The 22,594-nt window shown below is 35.3% G+C and overlaps 1 long non-coding RNA gene across 1 annotated transcript; it reads left to right on the forward strand.

Annotated features, from left to right (window-relative positions):
- The first annotated feature begins 12,518 nt into the window (after nt 1-12,518).
- LOC127707352 (uncharacterized) lies at nt 12,519-13,775 on the forward strand. The gene is made up of 3 exons (XR_007984791.1): nt 12,519-12,616; nt 12,910-13,203; nt 13,644-13,775. It is a non-coding gene; the product is annotated as an uncharacterized LOC127707352 (long non-coding RNA).
- Nucleotides 13,776-22,594: the final 8,819 nt, after the last annotated feature.

Raw genomic sequence — 22,594 nt, forward strand, 5'->3', positions numbered from 1 at the left:
GATCTTTTGAGTTGCAAATTGCAACTGATTTTTACATGTAAAAATAAGAATGCGGTATGATTGCCAATGAGAGAACTCTCCATCAGAGAACAAAGGGCATAGAAGTTAACAGCTATAAGTCACCGTACAGCCTTCAACAAAGACCAAAACCTATACCGCATAGTAAGCTATAACAGGCTAAAAATGACAAATGTAAATCAATTCAAACGAGAAAACTAACGGTCTGATTTATTATAGTGCAATGCACAAAAATCAAATATAATATACAGCAACTTACGACAATTGTATTACAGGCTCCGGTTTTGGGAAAGGCACATACAGAATGTGGCAGGGTTAAACTAGTTTGCTGGCGCCAAATTCTCCCCCTAACAAGGGACAATGGTGTAACCGTACAATATAAGAACAAACTATGATAATCCGTTGAAACGGGCTTAGTTCATCAGATCGATAAAAAGCAGAAAAAACATCTAACAAAAACAGAGACCAGAGGTGGTAGGGTATTTATACTTCACCACAATTAAAAGGACACTAAGTACAGATCTTAGAGTACTCGCAGTTACTGACAGCTAGTTCAAAGTCAATAACAACTAATAAAAAAATCATGCATCCAAGACTAAAAGATCAATCAGTACACATCCAATATCCAATGGACTCAGTGTAAAGACGTTTTATATGCATATACACATACATGGCTCTACAATCTGTCGATACCTGTATCTTGGCATTACACAATGTCATGTTTTTCTCTAACTGTTGATGACGACGATATTTAGTTTGATTTTAGTTTACTGATAACAAAATCAATATTTATACCATATTTAAATATACTCAGATCGTATCTAAATTTCAGGGCTCGGTAAACAACGTCTCCGTAGAAATAAGGATGTGCTATCACGTTTGAAATAAATTTACAGTTTGTTCTAATGTGGTGCTTAACTCTGCTGTTCCAGGTTAAGGGAGGGTTGAGCACTCACAAACATGCTTAACCCTGCCACATTCTTTATATGCCTGTCCCAAGTTAGGAGTCTGTAGTACAGTGATTGTTGTTGGTTCAAGTCTGTCATACATGTATTTGTGTTTTCGTAAATTGTTTTGTGATAAATAATGCCGTTAGTTTTCTCTTTTGAATTGCTAAACATTTTTCATGTCGGCCTTTTTATTGCCGACTATATAGTATGAGTTTTTGTCATTGTTGAAGGCCGTACGCTGGCCTATAATTGATTTCTACCACTTCATTTTAACTCTGTTGAAGGACTAACGGTGGCCTGCAATTGCTTACTAACACTTCATTTTAACTCTGTTGGATAGCTATCTCATTGGCAATCATACCACATCTCCTCATTTTTACATATATATCCAAATAAAATTCCCTGTAGTCACAAACAACTTTCCCAACTTTTAGCTCTAGACCCACTACTGATGCAATATTGTATTGAACGATAATAATTTCACCCCTCCCCCCACCCTAATGAAAGAAAATGACCAATCCTAAGGGTTTATTAACCATATGAAATTTGCACATAATGTAAAAAGAAAGGATATGCACGTTTATTTATTTCTAAATTTCCTTCTCATTATCGACATTCATATCAATTGCAATACTATATTGACATGACATTTTTCATTAAAAAGGCAAAAATGTGTCCGGGTTTTCGTACAATCTTTATAAATTGGTACCCCCCAAGGGTGACTGGGGAATAGAAGTATGGTCACCATTGGTCTTCCTCCGACCGGCAGTAAAACCCGTGCTAAAGTGGGGCGTCCGTTTGGCTGTGCGGGATGTACAAATTTGAAGCCACGTCCGGTCAGAATGGGGACGTTAAATCCGATGCCTCGTGTAAAGAGAGTGCCACGCTCTTTGCACGTTAAGAACCCTTGCAACAACTCTTTGAGGGGTCCGTAGGTGACCTGTTGGAAGGCTAAATTTCTGTCCCTATCCAATATACCCTCATTTCCCGTGGCAGTCTAAATTTCTCCGACCTTAACCCCTTAATCTATTACAGAACCTATCTATTGTATTTATTGTGAACTTGTTCTCGTCCTGAATATGCATGAAATATTTGCCACTGGACGTTAAGCAACCAACAATCAATCAATCATATAAATTGGTATTTGAATAAACCCGGCTTTTTTCCTTTCCTGTTTGATATCGTATTGATACAACTGTGTGCAATAAACGTGATATCTTAAGTCAACAGCACGGATTTATATAGGACTGTATTTATCTTTAAAAATGTTAGTGGACGAAATTTTACGTTTGTTTCTTACTTCGTTCTTAAAAGAAATAGATGACTATATTTTTTTCTATATTAAAAAAAACACGAGTACTTACAAAAAGACTCTTTTCTTGACGCTGTTTTGATAAGGTGTAACACCACTAATTCGGGCCCGGTTAGAAAGCACATACCAGAAAGTAGTACATATTTAACACAAAATAGTTCCTACGCATGAGTGTAACTTTCAAAATATGTAGAATATTTAGGTATTTTTTGGTATCAAATGAAAGCTGAATGACTGGTGATCATTGTAGAACACTTTTTTACTTATAATTTTGAATATTAAAAAAACTGCATCAATTTTTTAAAAAAAGGTACATTTTGCCTGTTTGTCAGATCTGAAGTACCTGTTTTGGTACATCCGAAGTTCCGGGAACCAGTTCTTTCTTATATGCCATTAAAGGTATGTTGATTTTTTCAGTACAAGACACCATAAAGTGTTGCTTTGACATGCAATGATTGTCACTTTATTTGAACTTAAAACAAAAGAGCTAAGCCTGCTTGAAATTGAGGAATTTAACATAGAAAGCAATGGGGCCATGAATTAGTGGTGTACTTCCATAAACGAAAAGAATGCAATATGCGAACAAACACATTTGTTTTTTTTTATACATATATAATCTTTAGTCAAAAGCCCAAACACATCCAACGAATGGAAAACAACTGTCTTACAGCCAGCTAAACCTCTTTCCTGTATGACAGTCGCACAGAACCCCATTATATTGACAACAATCTGTGAGCAAAACAAACAGACACAATAGGCAACAATTGGGGTACAGCAGTCAACATTGTAATACAATCTTAATCACCACAAAAAAAAACAACTGTTACAACAAAGACAAAGAACATAAGCAAAAATCAAAGACAAGAACTCAAAATTGACCAAAACACAATAACATAATGGTTGGATGTATAGGAACCGATCCACGTCATAAGTATTTAATCAAAAATGGATAAACAGTAACGGTAAAAAATATACAAGGATAAAAAAAAGGGAACCTTTACACGTAATTAAGATGATAAGCAACGTCAGTACCTAGAATCTATACTTCAAGACCATCATTTACTATTTGTGAAGTTGATATGGAATATTCATCAACAAGGTCTTGGTATCTTCCAATGCACTTTTTTAGAAACAGGACGAGACGTTCTTTGACATAACCTTGCCTCATCAACTTTCTGTTTAGACACTGGTGACGTTCTATAAAGTCTGAGTAGCAGCTGCTAGCTCTTGAATTCCGAATGAGTTGGGAAATGTATATCACATAAGTAGGTGAAGTTGGTATATTGCTGCTAAGGTGGGGAAAATTTATAATTTCAAAATTAAAATCGTCTCGCTTTTCATAGATTCATAGATGACCACTTATGTCAAATGAACTCGCATTTATCGTTGAATTGTTATTTTCCTTTCCAAGCATTAAGTAATGATTCAAATATGAAACAAACCAATAAATAAGAACAACTCCAAATCCGCTTTGACTACTTTTGTACGTTCATTTTCATATAAATTTAGTTTTTAGGATTTTTACTCAGACCAGTCTCTATAAGTCGATGGATACCATAATTACTGATTAATACGGGAACTTTATCAAGGGTGGTGCCTAAAGGTAAGATGTGTTAACCCCTAGGAGACGCGCATAGTCTCAGTCCATTTGAACATTGGGACGGGGTATTCGAAGAAAAATAAATTGCTATTTTCTATAATTAAAATATAAATTCATATGCAATTGAAATGCTGTGCGTTATTGTGCCATTTTTCAATTACATGTAATTGTAAATTAATTAATTATATTAAGGAAAGGGTGTGTAATTCCAATAACTTATCAATTACATCCTTTGTTTAGATACCCAAGGAAAAAATAATACTAATAAAAAATTATATTCTGGTATGTTAATTAAGATAAGTACACAGTTCAAATTTATAAAAACCATGAGAACAGTATTAACCATGTTAATATTGCAATATCTGAACACATTTAAATTATATAAATCATTGCTAGTCAAAAATGTTAATGAGTATAGTATGTTCACTCAATTGATAATAATTCGTAGACTACTCTTATTCTATCTGCAACATAGACAGTATCAAATTTACTGCATCAGATGCCCATTTCGATAATTAATAATAATAGTCAAAATATTTGAAAATCCAAAACTTTGTACAAACGTTGAAAATCTCATATAACCAAACAAGGACAGGGAAAAAAAGTTAAAACCCGGGCAGTGAATCAAGGCTATGTATAAGGGCGATACATTCCTTTCTTTCAAATTATTTACTAAATTTTATAACAGCAAATTCTAATAGAACAAAATCCGTATTGACATGTCAGTACTTCAGTACTGGCTTCGTCTTTACTTTTATGTTACATTTTAATACCTGATGGCTGATCATTTTTGATAAATAATGGGATACTATTGTGAAACATTAACTAGACGATCAAATCCCAGGTACTTAGGTGATGTGAGTATCCTTTGATTATTTTAATTTAATCATGAAATTCATTTAAATCAAAATAATTTGTTAACTAAAACAGGTAAATTTATTTGTGATTGAATCTGATATTAACGACGACTTAACAACATAATTTATAATAACAACATCCATTGTTCTTTGAAGTTTAAACAGACAGAATATATCAGTTAACAAGAGGCTCTCAATAGCCTGAATCGCTCACCTGTTATTTTTTTTTTGCTTAAATCTTTCATCAATGATTATTTTTGCTTTTTACCCATATGTTCCATTTTAGCCATATTGTCTATGTTTCTTGACGTACAAGGAAATGAAATACAAAATTTATACTAGATTCATTTGAGAAGATTTTTAAAGTTAAAAAACATAAAACAACTTGTGTAAAATTGTCCTCAAAGGGCAATAACTCCTTAAGGGGTCAATTGACAATTTTGGTCATATTAACTTTTTTGTAGATCTTACTTTGCTGAACATTTTTGCTGTTTACAGTTTATTTTTATCTTCAATAATATTTAAGATAATGTATAAAAACTGCAAAATTTCCTTAAAACAACCAATTTAGTGGCAGCAACCCAACAATGGGTTGTTCGGTGTGTCTGAAAATTTCACGGCTGATAGATCTTGACCTTTTGAACAAATTTTCCCCATGTCAGATTTGCTCTAAATGCTATAGTTTCTGAGATATAAGCCAAAAACTGCATTTCATCCCTATGTTCTATTTTTAGCCATGGCGGCCATGCTTGTTGATGGATCAAAATTTCAGATACAATTCATAAACTAGATTCCTAAAGGAACATTCATTCAAAGTTAAGAAGTATTAGGCACAATAGTTTCAGAAGAGAAGATTTTTAATTGTTAGCAAACTTGATGAACACATTTCGTACAATTGTCTTTAAAGGGCTATAACTCCTTCAGGGGTCAATTGACAAATTTGGTCATTTAATTTTTCTGTAGATCTTACTTTGCTAAACTTTATTGCTGTATACAGTTTATATCTATCCATAATAATATTCAAGATAATAACATAAAACTGCAAAATTTCCTCAAAACTACCAATTTAGTGGCAGTAACCCAACAATGGGTTGTTCGATTTGTCTGAAAATTTCAGGGCTGATAGATGTTGACCAATTGAACAATTTTTTACCCATGTCAGATTTGCTCTAAAAGCTTTAGTTTTGCAGATATAAGCCAAAAACTGCATTTGACCCCTATGTTCTATTTTTAGCCATGGCGGCCATGTTATCGATGGATTAAAACTTCGGATACAATTCATAAACTAGATATGCTAAGGAACATTTAGATGAAGTTTGAAGGTATTTGGGCCAGTAGTTTCAGAGGAGAAGATTTTTAAATGTTAGCAAACTTGATGAACAAATTGTGTAAAATTGTCTTTAAAGGGCAATAACTCCTTAAGGGGTCAATTGACAATTTTGGTCATATAAAACTTTTTTGTAGATCTTACTTTGCTAAACATTATTGCTGTTTACAGTTTATATCTATCTATAATAATATTCAAGATAATAACAAAAAACTGCAAAATATCTCTTAAAACTACCAATTTAGTGGCAGCAACCCAACAATGAGTTGTTCGATTCGTCTGAAAATTTCAGGGCTGATAGATCTCGACCAATTGAACAATTTTACCCCATGTCAGATTTGCTCTAAAAGCTTTAGTTTTTGAGATATAAGCAAAAAACTGCATTTGACCCCTATGTTCTATTTTTAGCCATGGCGGCCATGTTTGTCGATGGATCAAAACTTCGGATACAATTTATAAACTAAATACACTAAGGAACATTTAGTTAAAGTTTGAAGGTATTTTGCCCAGTAGTTTCAGAGGAGAAGATTTTTGAAATAGTTTACGACGACAGACGACGACGACGGACGCCAAGTGATGGCATAAGCTCACTTGGGGCCCGAAGGGCCCCGGTGAGCTAAAAATGTTGAAATAGTCAGAAAAAAATGTCAATTAATTACACAAGGGAAATTGTATTTATTTTATTACAGAACAGTTATTGTAATTTAATTAATTATATTTTTTAAATGGTGTAGTTATTACATTGAACGTGTGAATGAAATTGTACTTTATTTTTTTAACATAACAATGTGACCCTTTCACTTTTTGAACACGTCATTTATCACTTCCGTGTTTGCCTGTTTGCGCATGTACAAGAGATAACAAGGGACAACCAAAGTCATATGTTGAAGATAAACAGACAACATCGTAGCCAAACGAACAAGCCAAAAAAACCTTTAAACGGAATATATTAAGGGTAAATAAAGGCAACAGTAGTATACCGCTGTTCAATAGTCATAATTCGATTAAGCAATCACTAATCCGGGTAACAAACTAAAACTGAGGGAAACACATCAACTATAAGAGGAAAACAACGGAACAACAGAAACACTGAACTACAACAAAAGCAATGGCCAAAATACATAGAAACGGACTGTCTGATAACAACTGCCATATTCCTGACTTGGTGAGGGACATTTTAAGAAACAATGGTGGGTTGAACCTGGTTTTATGGCTAGCCAAACCTCCCGCTAATATGGCAATGTTAAAAATACCGCTTAAATGATAACACTACGTAACAGGAATACAGTACAAACAAACGAAAGAACACTTAGCACAGAGAAACAGTACTTATTCAACCATAGCCTTCTGTCGTATTCTGTAAAAAGCCATACGCGGAGATATAAAGACTGTCTCCAAGGTCACGATGGAGTCTGTTATAGTAAGTGTCCCACTATCTTCCGGTAAGACAAATAATTCGGTATTTAAATTTATATCATCAGCAAAATGTTCTCAATTTCAGCAAGAAGATATTCAATCAGTACTATTATTTCGAAATGTAATATTAGAAACTGCAAAACTTGTAGAATTCTGAAAACAGTTGCTCAATTCAACTGCAAAAAAATAGTCGTGTTTTATATTAAAACTAAGCCATTCGTGTAAGCATATAAATCATATTCAACTTTTTTTTTATATTTGAAGTATTATAGGATTTTAATTGTATCTATTGGTATTATTAATGAATTGTTTTGATAACGATTATTCATGAAAAAAAACTTTTTTAGAGAGATCATCGAAAACTAAACGACAAAATGTTCAAAAATACATACCAAAACGATTTACACATATCAGAGATATCGATATTAATTATCCTTTTTTCTTTTTATATTAAAAGATAAAAGAAGATCTTATTCTTTCTTACATACTTTCATTCAAAAATATACAAAAGTAAGTTCAATACAAATCTTCATAACGTTGATATTTCGCTGAAGGTATTGATTATCAATGTATAAAATTTTCGTCCGCCTTTAAGGAGGTTAGTGACAAAGATATTCAGTATAAAAAATATAAAGAAATAACAAAAAGTATTAAAAATTTTAAGAAACTAAGGAACATTTACCTCATGCTAAGCTGAGCCGAATGTGTTGACGCATTTAAAAACCATTAATAATCATACATTCAACATAACTGTACTTTTCTTTTCTTTGAAGATTAAAGAGATGAAAAGGTTTATTTACATAATTTATCATCAAAGCAACATTTGTGTTCATCGTAAAGGTAGAATATCACTGAAATGTTAGTTTGTAAATGTAAAGATTTAATATCTAAAATTTTATAATAAAATAAAAAAAATAAGTGCCGATTTTCTACAATGTTGACAGCGAACACGTCACCTTTTTTGTGTTTATTGAATTACCTTAAATATTTTCAATATAAGAAAAAGGAGATTTGGTATGATTGCCAATGAGACAACTATCCACCAAAGTTCAAATAAAGTGGATGTAAACAATTATAGGAAACCGTACGGCCTTCAACAATGAGAAAAACCCTTGCCGTGTAGTAGGCTATAAAAGGCGACATGACAAATATGAACTATTCAATTGAGAAAACTAACGGCATAATTTATCACAAACCAATTTATGAAAAACAAATATGACAATCGTGGACCAACGACAACCACTGAGCTACAGGCTCCTGACTTGGGACAGGTACATACAGAATGTGGTGGCGGGGTTAAACTTTATTGTAAGCGCTCAACCCTCCCCTAGCATGAACAATAAGCTTGAAAAAAAAATCTGAATGTAACAAGCAATCTGTTAGTATTGCCTGGCAATACATAATCCCGTACCGGTTAAAAATTCATTGTACTGGAACAAAATGCCAACTTAATCTATTACTTGTCATAATGTAAAGTATATAACAAATATCAAGTCAATATCTTCAAGCATGACAAAAAAAAAGTGCGGAAAACTGATTATTTGAGTGAACTTTCTAAGTTCAAGAACCATAACTCTGCACATAATCATTAGACCGGAACAAAATTAGAACTAGATCTGTAACATGTCATGATTAAACAATATATCAAAAATCAAAACAATATCTTCCAAGTACGAAGAAATAAAGTGTGGAAAACTGATTTGCTGGACTGACAGATGGACAGACTGACAGACAGACAAACGGACGGAGTGCAAACCCAAAGGCCCCTTCGACTTCGTCGGTAGGGGACTAATGAAGGAATAGGAATAAAACAAGAATGTGTCCATAGTACACGGATGCCCCATTCGCACTATCTTTTTACATGTTCAGTGGACCGTGAAATTGGGATCAAAACTCTAATTTGGCATTAAAATTAGAAGTAAGTTATCATTTAGTTATATAGTGTTTCTATTCGTCTAGCTTATTTAAATAAGTTTTGATTGATTGATTGATTGATGGTTGGTTGCTTAACGTCCAGTGGCAAATATTTCATGCATATTCAGGACGAGAACAAGTTAACAATAAATACAATAGGTAGGTTCTGAAATAGGGGCTTCCGGGATTAAGGTCGGAGAAATTTAGACTGCCACGGGAAATGAGAGTATATTGGATAGGGACAGAAATTTAGCTTTGCAACAGGTCACCTACGGACCCCTCAACGAGTTGTTGCAAGGGTTCTTAACGTATAAAGAGCGTGGCACGCTCTTTACACGAGGCATCGGATTTAACGTCCCCATTCTGACCGGACGTGGCTGCAAATTTTTACATTCCGCACAGCCAAACGGACGCCCAACTTTGGCGAGGGTTTTACTGCCGGTCGGAGGAAGACCAATGGTGACCATACTTCTATTCCCCAGTCACCCTTGGGGGTTGGTCATTTTGAATAGCTCATTAGAGCTTGGGTAATATGTATTTGTTCACTAAATGTAGACTGCAAATAAAATTTTGAATTCAATTCAAACAAGCCAAATATCTCAGGCCTAGGTCAAAAGACAAAGAGTCATGGGCTACTCCCTCCTTACTGAATCCGTTAAATTTCTGGACAATTTTGTGAGGTAATTCGATGTTTGATATACCACTATTCATTTCAACGCACTTTATAACAGTACCACTATATCAATCCGAATGAAAGTTTTTGCAGTGTTTTAAGAAATGATTTTACTTTGTAGTCACGTATTATTTGGAAACATTTAATGTTATTGAATTTTCTCAATTTATATGATATAAAATTACCTAGTTTGTTAAGGTAATGAATTTTGTAGAAAACGCTTACGTTGTTGTTCTCTGCGATAGGTTGAATAAGCTTGTTTACTGCATGAATAAGATAAATATTGTTTGCCTATGTACACGTTTCTTGTTTTGTCATAACGTCATGTACATTGATGAAAGAGAATTTGCTGCAGAAATTTAAATTGTGCGAAATAAGAATTTGTGGCATACTTCCCCGTGCAGTAAACCACTATGTTATTGGAACATGTAAGCATTGCCAAAACTGCAGAGAGAGATGTCGAGAAGTTTAACGCTGATATACAGTCTTTAACTGGCGGTTACAGTAGATGTTCTTTTATTGATAATTCACAGCTCTTTTTACCTGCTGTTATCTTAGAAGGGATAGACGTCATGTAAATAGAAAAGGAGCTTCTATTTTGAAGATGACTCTACAGAACTATTTAGCAGAGACAGGAGTGTGTTACATTCATGACATTTACCTCAACATCTCACGGATGAAGGTCGGGGAAATTGCCACTGGCAAAATGATATAATTTAAAAAGGGACATAAATTAGCCTTGAAACAGGCTATCTACGGACCCTCAAAGAGTTCTTGGAATGGTTCTTAACGTGCGAAGAGCGTGTCAGACATATGATTTACATCCCCATTCTGACCGGACGTGGCTGCAATCTTGACAGCAGAATCTAAACAGAATCAGAATTGTTTCAGCCTGTGAAAAGAAGACTGAACAGTGTCCTTGTGTTTGGCTCAGCAAACAAAGCAGTAGAAGTAAGGATTAGATTTTTATTGGAACTTGTTTTAAATGATAATCTTCATCTTGACAACAGTTTTCTTAAGAGCGGCCTAGATTTCGTGTTCCAAAAAAGAAAAAAAAAACTCTAAATTTGTAGTCAAAGTTGTTTCCCAATCTAATGACGTGTAAACCCTACATGTTGAATATAATGCTCATTGAATTTGTGGTATTTTCCAGCCGCCACATTCTAATGAATTGTACACGTTTGTAAAAGACCCACCACTAATTTGTGTCATATTATGTGCGTTGTCATAAATACACTACAAAATTTAAAAGATCTGGAAACCTTTTGTACAGCAGCATTTCACCAAATCTGTAGTATTGCTTCATTTACAAGTGACTGTGTATACATTATGATCAACGCAGTATTTTACCTGAGCTCCACGTTTATTGAAGGAATTCTTCATCACATGCATCTGATGAGGTATAATACCTATAAAAGAATACCTTATTCATTATTCTCACTGAACGAATCAAGATTTTATAACCATTGGTTTCTACCTGACAATTTAACCGAATGCATTTATAATTTTTGGTATGACATTTAAAATTCCACATTGTATTCATTTTTCATTCTAGCTATTCCAAACATATAACCATATATTTTATGTATATCTTAAATTACATATGTGAAACCCAGTACAGATTCTGCAGCGCTACAGAGAGTTTGTAGAATAACAACTAAATGTTAAAACAGCAAATAACAAAACTACAGAGAGAATCGGTACCCCTGAACCAGCGATTCAGTTTTTAGATTATTTTTCTTTGAACAAGAATACACAAATTTTAAAAATAAAGCGTTTGTTTTTTCTTTAGTTTTTATATATAAAAGCAACTTTGTAATTAAAATGTATTCAATAAATATCAATAAAGATCAAATAATTGTTATGAAAACAAAATGACAAAGTGTCTGTATAAAAGCAACTTTGTAATTAAAATGTATTCAATAAATATCAATAAAGATCAAATAATTGTTATGAAAACAAGAGTGCACACGCTGAAATGTCTCGCCTTCTTTACTAATCATTGATATTATGTTGATAGTCCTAAATATAAAGCTTTATTACAACTGTCACATAAACTTAACATTAACCAAGTAAACTAAACATTGACCAATGAACCATGAAAATGAGGTTAAGGTCAGATGAACCATGCTAGGCAGGCATGTACAGCTAACAATTCTTCCATACAACAAATAGAGTTGACCTATTGCTTATAGTTTAAGAAAAACAGACCAAAACACAAAAACTTAACACTGAGCAATGAACCTTGAAAATGAGGTCAAGGTCAAATAAAACCTGCGTGACTGCCAAATAGATCATAAAATATTTCCATACACCAAATATAGTTGAACTATTGCATATAGTATAAGAAAAACAGACCAAAACACAAAAACTTAACTATAACCACTGAACCATGAAAATGAGGTCAAGGTCAGATGACACCTGCCAGTTGGACATGTACACCTTACAGTCCTTCCATACACCGAATATACTAGACCTATTGCTTATAGTATCTGAGATATGGACTTGACCACCAAAACTTAACCTTGTTCATTGATCCATGAAATGAGGTCGAGGTCAAGTGAAAACTGTCTGATGGGCATGAGGACCTTGCAAGGTACGCACATACCAAATATAGTTGAACTATTGCATATAGTATAAGAAAAACAGACCAAAACACAAAAACTTAACTATAACCACTGAACCATGAAAATGAGGTCAAGGTCAGATGACACCTGCCAGTTGGACATGTACACCTTACAGTCCTTCCATACACCGAATATACTAGACCTATTGCTTATAGTATCTGAGATATGGACTTGACCACCAAAACTTAACCTTGTTCATTGATCTATGAAATGAGGTCGAGGTCAAGTGAAAACTGTCTGACGGGCATGAGGACCTTGCAAGGTACGCACATACCAAATATAGTTGAACTATTGCACATAGTATTAGAAAAAAAGACCAAAACTCAAAAACTTAACTTTGACCACTGAACCATGAAAATGAGGTCAAGGTCAGATGACACCTGCCCGCTAGACATGTACACCTTACAATCATTCCATACACCAAATATAGTAGACCTATGGCATACAGTATAAGAAAAACAGACCAAAACACAAAAACTTAACTATAACCACTGAACCATGAAAATGAGGTCAAGGTCAGATGACACCTGCCAGTTGGACATGTACACCTTACAGTCCTTCCATACACCGAATATACTAGACCTATTGCTTATAGTATCTGAGATATGGACTTGACCACCAAAACTTAACCTTGTTCATTGATCCATGAAATGAGGTCGAGGTCAAGTGAAAACTGTCTGACGGGCATGAGGACCTTGCAAGGTACGCACATACCAAATATAGTTGAACTATTGCACATAGTATTAGAAAAAAAGACCAAAACTCAAAAACTTAACTTTGACCACTGAACCATGAAAATGAGGTCAAGGTCAGATGACACCTGCCCGCTAGACATGTACACCTTACAATCATTCCATACACCAAATATAGTAGACCTATGGCATACAGTATAAGAAATACAGACCAAAACACAAAAACTTAACTATAACCACTGAACCATGAAAATGAGGCCAAGGTCAGATGACACCTGCCAGTTGGACATGTACACCTTACAGTCCTTCCATACACCGAATATACTAGACCTATTGCTTATAGTATCTGAGATATGGACTTGACCACCAAAACTTAACCTTGTTCACTGATCCATGAAATGAGGTCGAGGTCAAGTGAAAACTGTCTGACGGGCATGAGGACCTTGCAAGGTACGCACATACCAAATATAGTTATCTTATTACTTATAATAAGAGAGAATCTAACATTACAAAAAATCTTAACTTTTTTTTCAAGTAGTCACTGAACCATGAAAATGAGGTCAAGGACATTGGACATGTGACTGACGGAAACTTCGTAACATGAGGCATCCATATACAAAGTATGAAGCATCCAGACCTTCCACCTTCTAAAATATAAAGCTTTTAAGAAGTTAGCTAACGCCGCCGCCGCCGCTATCCCTATGTCGAGCTTTCTGCGACAAAAGTCGCAGGCTCGACAACAAAATGACAAAGTGTCTTGGTACTATGGCATTCCCCGTTGGTATTAAGCCAGACCCTACCGGATATGGGCAGCGATTCCATGATGCTCTCTCTCTTTCCGGTTTAATTGCACAAGACGACAGTCAAAAGTAATCTGAACCAGACAGAATCGACACCATCCAGACTCAAAAAGCTATCAGCGACCCGTGGTAAGTTGCTCATATATATCGGCAATCACAACATTGGCGCTGCGAGCACTTAATTGCGGGGTGGTAAGCAGTAGAGAGTTATTTTCAAATTGAGGCGACGTTCGCTTGGACAAGATTTCCCGCAGAAAAGGATTCGGGGAAGCCTTTAACAATCTGGACCTGCGGTTTTGTAATCTTTTCAGAAGAGATCATTACATGACACTTCAGGGGTTTTGCAGCGCGGTAAAACCCGTGTTGTTTGCAGATCATTTGTGTTTGTTTTTTGTTGTTTGTCAGACGATAGGTGGCCTGGTACCCTGAAGGGACAGGGTAAAAGTCTACTTCTTGTTTTGTTTACTGCCGGTAACCGCAGACCAGAAGGACGGGTTGCCTGAAGCATTTGTGACTTGGATATTATTGTATTGTTTACTTCCTGTAACCGTAGACCAGAAGGACGGGTTACCAGGAACATTTTTGACATTAATAAATATTGTATAAGAATAAAATAGTGTGTTGATTTATTATTGTTGTTTATTTCTTGTAATAAATAAACTTTGAGGGGAAGCAGTTGTTGTAAAACATAAACACGTGTAGTTTTCAAAAGTTACTCCAGCTCCCAGGTATGGGCATCAAAACTGGGGAGAACACCCCAAGGGTGACTGGGGAATAGAAGTATGGTCACCGTTGGTCTTCCTCCGACCTGCAGTAAAACACTTGCTAAAGTGGGGCGTCCGTTTGGCTGTGCGGGATGTACTGATTTGCAGCCACGTCCGATCAGAATGGGGACGTTAAATCCGATGCCTCGTGTGAAACAGCCAAACGGACGCCCCACTTTAGCGAAGGTTTTACCGCCGGTCGGAGGAAGACCAATGGTGACCATATTTCTATTCCCCAGTCACCCTTGGGGGTTCAAATCAATATATTTAAGCATTATGAAAAAAGTGTGGAAAACTGATTTGCCGGACTGACAGATAGACTGACGGATAGAGAGCAAGCAAACCAAAAGTCCCCTTCAGCTTAGCCGGTAGGGGACTAATATAAACTTAACAAAACCATGCATATAAAATAGGTAATATTGTTTTCTTCAGCAGACGGGGAAGATTTGCAGAATGTTCTAGCCATCAGTATTTAAATTTTCAAGTTTTTTATTTACACAAAGTAAAGAAGTTTTTTCTTACCAGTTTTTACTGTGGCATGAATGTACTACGTACACAATATGTTATGCAAAATATATAATGAAATGGCTTTTTTACTAGGTTAAATCTTTACTTTGTAATTCTTAGTAAAGTAGTATTGAATGATTTCCTGGTATCAGGGTTGTCAGTCATTTTGCCAGGATTATCAGAAAATGAAAGAAAAAACATGGTAGTCCTACACATTGAAGACTAGAGATGTCGTCAGTTCATACCGAAAAGCAGAAACATGACAACAAGGCAGACAAGTTTATCAGTTCTGGCCTCAAGAATGTCCTACAACGTTTAATTCTTAGGTAAGGCCATATCAAAATATAAAACACACATACACACAAAAAAAAAGCAAAGGAACAGCACTTTTATTGCTGTTCATCCGTCTCAATTTAAAAAAAGGGTCATATGATTGCATATGAGACAACTCGCACATAATGTCCTCATTGAAATTGATATCAGCTATCATAGGTTACACAATACTTCTTTTAAAAACAGAGATTGAAGATTTAACGGTAATTGAACTTTTATAGGCAATAGCATGTGTTTGCCGTTGTCATTTATTCTGAAACTATGTTTTATTCCATGCCTGTATTTAAGAATTTAAAGATAAGATAGTTTTTATGTAGTAATGGTCAATCAAACACAAAATAATTATATTTTGATATTGTAGGGTAAATGATTCTTTCACATACCCTTTCTGTTTAAATAGTTAACGTATGCAACAGTATGTTATCATCGGATGTCGATGGTATATTGTCTAAAAAAAAGAAGAACACTAAGAAAAAAATAAAAAGTCCAGCGGTATGAGGTTAATTCCAAAGGATGAGTACACTTTTCTACTTGCAACTAAATTTAACAATACTGTTTACGTCATTATCTTTTTCGAAATTAATTACCACGAATCAAAAACCAAAATACATCAGCAACTCTCTTGGCGACATGTCGGCAGTCTTAGGATTGATTGATTGATTGTTGGTTGCTTAACGTCCAGTGGCAAATATTTCATGCATATTCAGGACGAGAACAAATTATCAATTAATACAATAGGTATGTTCTGTAATAGGGGCGTCCGGGATAAAGGTCGGAGAAATTTAGACTGCCACGGGAAATGAGGGTATATTGGATATAGAGAGAAAATTTAGCCTATCAACAGGTCACCTACGGACCCCTCAAACAGTTGTTGAAAGGGTTCTTTACGTGCAAAGAGCGTGGCACTCTCTTTACACGAGGCATCGGATTTAACGTCCCCATTCTAAACGGACGTGGCTGCAAATTTGTACATCCCGCACAGCCAAAACGGACGCCCCACTTTAGCAAGGGTTTTACTGCCGGTCGGAGGAAGACCAATGGTGACCATACTTCTATTCCCCAGTCACCCTTGGGGGCCGTTTTAAATGATAATCTTCATCTTGACAACAGTTTTCTTAAGAGCGGCCTAGATTTCGTGTTCCAAAAAAGAAAAAAAAAACTCTAAATTTGTAGTCAAAGTTGTTTCCCAATCTAATGACGTGTAAACCCTACATGTTGAATATGATGCTCATTGAATTTGTGCTATTTTCCATCCGCCACATTCTAATGAATTGTACACGTTTGTAAAAGACCCACCACTAATTTGTGTCATATTATGTGCATTGTCATAAATACACTACAAAATTTAAAAGATCTGGAAACCTTTTGTACAGCAGCATTTCACCAAATCTGTAGTATTGCTTCATTTACAAGTGACTGTGTATACATTATGATCAACTCAGTATTTTACATGAGCTCCACGTTTATTGAAGGAATTCTTCATCACATGCATCTGATGAGGTATAATACCTATAAAAGAATACCTTATTCATTATTCTCACTGAACGAATCAAGATTTTATAACCATTGGTTTCTACCTGACAATTTAACCGAATGCATTTATAGTTTTTGGTATGACATTTAAAATTCCACATTGTATTCATTTTTCATTCTAGCTATTCCAAACATATAACCATATATTTTATGTATATCTTAAATTACATATGTGAAACCCAGTACAGATTCTGCAGCGCTACAGAGAGTTTGTAGAATAACAACTAAATGTTAAAACAGCAAATAACAAAACTACAGAGAGAATCGGTACCCCTGAACCAGCGATTCAGTTTTTAGATTATTTTTCTTTGAACAAGAATACACAAATTTTAAAAATAAAGCGTTTGTTTTTTCTTTAGTTTTTATATATAAAAGCAACTTTGTAATTAAAATGTATTCAATAAATATCAATAAAGATCAAATAATTGTTATGAAAACAAAATGACAAAGTGTCTTGGTACTATGGCATTCCCCGTTGGTATTAAGCCAGACCCTACCGGATATGGGCAGCGATTCCATGATGCTCTCTCTCTCTCTTTCCGGTTTAATTGCACAAGACGACAGTCAAAAGTAATCTGAACCAGACAGAATCGACACCATCCAGACTCATAAAGCTATCAGCGACCCGTGGTAAGTTGCTCATATATATCGGCAATCACAACATTGGCGCTGCGAGCACTTAATTGCGGGGTGGTAAGCAGTAGAGAGTTATTTTCAAATTGAGGCGACGTTCGCTTGGACAAGATTTCCCGCAGAAAAGGATTCGGGGAAGCCTTTAACAATCTGGACCTGCGGTTTTGTAATCTTTTCAGAAGAGATCATTACATAACACTTCAGGGGTTTTGCAGCGCGGTAAAACCCGTGTTGTTTGCAGATCATTTGTGTTTGTTTTTTGTTGTTTGTCAGACGATAGGTGGCCTGGTACCCTGAAGGGACAAGGTAAAAGTCTACTTCTTGTTTTGTTTACTGCCGGTAACCGCAGACCAGAAGGACGGGTTGCCTGAAGCATTTGTGACTTGGATATTATTGTATTGTTTACTTCCTGTAACCGTAGACCAGAAGGACGGGTTACCAGGAACATTTTTGACATTAATAAATATTGTATAAGAATAAAATAGTGTGTTGATTTATTATTGTTGTTTATTTCTTGTAATAAATAAACTTTGAGGGGAAGCAGTTGTTATAGTTTATACGATAAAAAAAACGTCGGTTGTAAACATAAACACGTGTAGTTTTCAAAAGTTACTCCAGCTCCCAGGTATGGGCATCAAAACTGGGGAGAACACCCCAAGGGTGACTGGGGAATAGAAGTATGGTCACCGTTGGTCTTCCTCCGACCTGCAGTAAAACTCTTGCTAAAGTGGGGCGTCCGTTTGGCTGTGCGGGATGTACTGATTTGCAGCCACGTCCGATCAGAATGGGGACGTTAAATCCGATGCCTCGTGTGAAACAGCCAAACGGACGCCCCACTTTAGCGAAGGTTTTACCTCCGGTCGGAAGAAGACCAATGGTGACCATATTTCTATTCCCCAGTCACCCTTGGGGGTTCAAATCAATATATTTAAGCATTATGAAAAAAGTGTGGAAAACTGATTTGCCGGACTGACAGATTGATTGATTGATTGTTGTTTGCTTTACGCCGCATTAGCACAGAAAGGCTATATCGCGGCGAGAGCTAATTCGAATATTATAACAATTTAAGGTATATTTTTAAAATCAGACAAAAGGTCTTTCAATAAACTAAAATTCTATACTAAAGCAAATTGATTATTTACAAATAAAAATCAACACAAAGATAACGTGATAAAAATTAAAATCGTTTTAAATATAACAACATTTTTATATTTTATAATATATTCCAATTTCTTTTAAGAATGAAACAATATTTGTAAATGGAATATTATTAAATAAATCATACATATTATTGACATTGAAATGCTTCTTTCGAATATCAGCAAAGTCAATACAATTGATTAAAACATGTTTAATAGTATACTTGCAGTTACAAGGTATACATTGTGGTTCTACTTCATTTTTTAAAAGATATTCGTGTGTTATTCTAGTATGACCAATACGACATCTAGAAATAACACACTGATCTTTTCTGCACATAAAATTATTGAAAGGTTTACATAAATTAGGTTTAATTTCATGTAATTTATTACCATCTTTTTTACTCCATTCATTTTTCAATATATTAAAAACTTATTCTCTAATATTAGATTTAAAATCGGTATATGGTATATCACAGTTAGATAAAGGGTCACCCAGGGCATTCTTTGCCTCAAGGTCTACAGCTGTGTTTCCAAGGATTCCAACATGACTCGGCACCCATAGAAATAATATTTCTTTAAGAAGAATTTTTAAATTCTTCATTACATATAAAATTTTGAGAATTGTTGGGTTTTTAATTTTAGTATTTTGTATAGCTTGTAAGCATGAAAGTGAATCAGAACATATAATAAATTTGGATTTATCTGAAGAAGCAATAAATTTCAAAGCCAAAATTATTGCTTCTGTTTCAGCAGTAAAGATCGATGCATCAGATGGCAAACGGAGAGTTGCAGCTCCGTCCCTGAAGACAGCAGCAGATGCAACTCTGTCACCATCTTTTGATCCATCAGTATAGACAGTTGAAAAATCTGAATAATTGGCTTTGATTTCAGCATAGTGTTGCTGAATTAAAAGATTGATTGATTGATTGATTGTTGGTTGCTTAACGTCCAGTGGCAAATATTTCATGCATATTCAGGACGAGAACAAGTTCACAATAAATACAATAGGTAGGTTCTGTAATAGATTAAGGGGTTAAGGTCGGAGAAATTTAGACTGCCACGGGAAATGAGGGTATATTGGATAGGGACAGAAATTTAGCCTTCCAACAGGTCACCTACGGACCCCTCAAAGAGTTGTTGCAAGGGTTCTTAACGTGCAAAGAGCGTGGCACTCTCTTTACACGAGGCATCGGATTTAACGTCCCCATTCTGACCGGACGTGGCTGCAAATTTGTACATCCCGCACAGCCAAACGGACGCCCCACTTTAGCACGGGTTTTACTGCCGGTCGGAGGAAGACCAATGGTGACCATATTTCTATTCCCCAGTCACCCTTGGGGGGCTGAATTAAAAGAGGATTTGTTTTATTTTTATTGTGTTCACGGAGATCAAATATCATTTTTGGTTGTGGAAGTTCCCATGGAGGACATTTGCAAGTTTCAACTTGAGCAACAGATTTTAAATCAAAAGAAGCTAAATGTGGTTTTAAACGTATACCTAACGGAGGAATTTTATTTTCATGTTTTGCAAAAATATCTTCATAAATTGGATTAAAAACACAGCTGTAGGCAGGATTATCTGAGTAGGCTTTTAGTTTGACAGCATATTGAAGTCCAAGCTTCAAACGTCTGTTAGAGAGTGAGTGCTCATCAGCCTCTACATACAGACTCTCAACTGGTGAGGTTTTAAATGCGCCAAGACAGAGACGCAAACCCTGATGATGCACAGCATCGAGAATCTGTATGTAGGACTTCCTTGCAGAGCCATACACTATAGAGCCATAATCTAGTTTAGATCTAACTAGAGATCTATATAAATTAAGTAAAATGTTGCGATCAGCACCCCAGTCGGTGCTGCCGACAACTTTTAAAATATCTAATGCTTTTAAACATTTCGATTTTAACATTTTGATATGGGGTAGAAAGGTTAACTTTTTATCGAAAATTAACCCAAGAAATTTGGTTTCATCAACCATTTTAATTGGGTTGCCGTACAAAGTGAGTTCTGGATCAAGATGCAATTTCCTTTTGTTACAAAAATGCATCCCGACCGTTTTTGAAATGGAAAATTTAAACCCATTTTCCGAGGCCCATTTTTCAATTCTTCCAAGACATAACTGTAATTGTCTTTCTATGTTATTCATATTTTTGCCTCTATAACATATTAAAAAGTCATCAACATACAATGAACCTTCAATATTACTTTTTAAAACTTCAACAAGGCTGTTGATTTTAAGACTAAATAATGTAACAGATAAAATACTGCCCTGAGGGACACCCATCTCTTGATCATACAGATCAGACATGGTTGAATTTACTCTAACATTAAATTGTCTGTTAGATAAAAAATTCGAAATAAAATTTGGCATATTGCCTTTCAACCCCATATCAAACAGATCTTTTAAAATACCATACTTCCATGTAGTATCATAGGCTTTTTCTAGATCGAAAAAGACCGACACTACATGTTCATTTTTCGCAAAACCATTACGGACAAATGATTCGAATCGAACAAGATGGTCAAGAGTACTGCGACCTTGGCGGAATCCACACTGGATATTGGCTAAAAGCCCATTGGATTCCAGGAACCAAACAAGGCGATCATTAACCATCCGTTCTAGTGTTTTACAGACACAACTGGTAAGAGCAATTGGCCGATAACTAATAGGATCCGTGTGATCTTTACTTGGTTTTGGAATAGGCACGACGGTTGCAAGCTTCCAGATTGATGGTAAATCACCAGATTCCCAGATGTTATTCATAAGCTGCAAAAGAGCTTCCAGCGAGGAATCTGGCAAGTGTTTTAACAGTTGGTAGTGAATATTATCAGGCCCACAAGCTGTATCATGGGCTTTTGATAGAGATGTTTTAAGTTCTTCAAGAGAAAAGAGTTTATTATAATTTTCACCATTTTTTGATTTAAAGTTTAATTTAATTTTTTCTTTTTGTTTTTTAACTTTTTTAAAATCTTCCCTGTAGTTGTTAGAAGAAGAAGATTTCGCAAAAGTTTCACCAAGCTTGTTGGCAATATCCTTTTCAGATGTTAATAAATCATTGCCATTTTTTAAATGTTTAACTGTGGCTTTAGAATTTTTACCTTTTATCTTTTGTATCATGTTCCATACTTTTGTCATCGGAGTGCGAGATGTTATCTCCGAGACAAATTTCTTCCAAGACGTTCGTCGTGCTTGCCTGCAAGTCCGCCGTGCCTTAGCGCGAAAAACACGGAAATTACTCAAGTTTTCTGTCGTTGGTTGTTGGTTGAACCGTCTTTCAGATTTTTTACGGTCACCTATTGCTTGATCACAAGCATCATCAAACCATGGTTTGCTGGGATGTTTCGGATTTGCCGAGGTCTTAGGAATAGTTCTGTCAGCAATTGACGTTAAAACTGTATTAAAAGTTAAAATTGGATCTTGTACAGTCTCAAACATCTTTGACTGAAGTTCCGCTTGACAGAGATTCTCAAACAAGGACCAATCCGCCTTGTCAAGTTT

Source organism: Mytilus californianus, unplaced genomic scaffold, assembly GCF_021869535.1.
Source record: "Mytilus californianus isolate M0D057914Y unplaced genomic scaffold, xbMytCali1.0.p SCAF_66, whole genome shotgun sequence".
NCBI classification, from domain to species: Eukaryota; Metazoa; Mollusca; class Bivalvia; order Mytilida; family Mytilidae; genus Mytilus; species Mytilus californianus.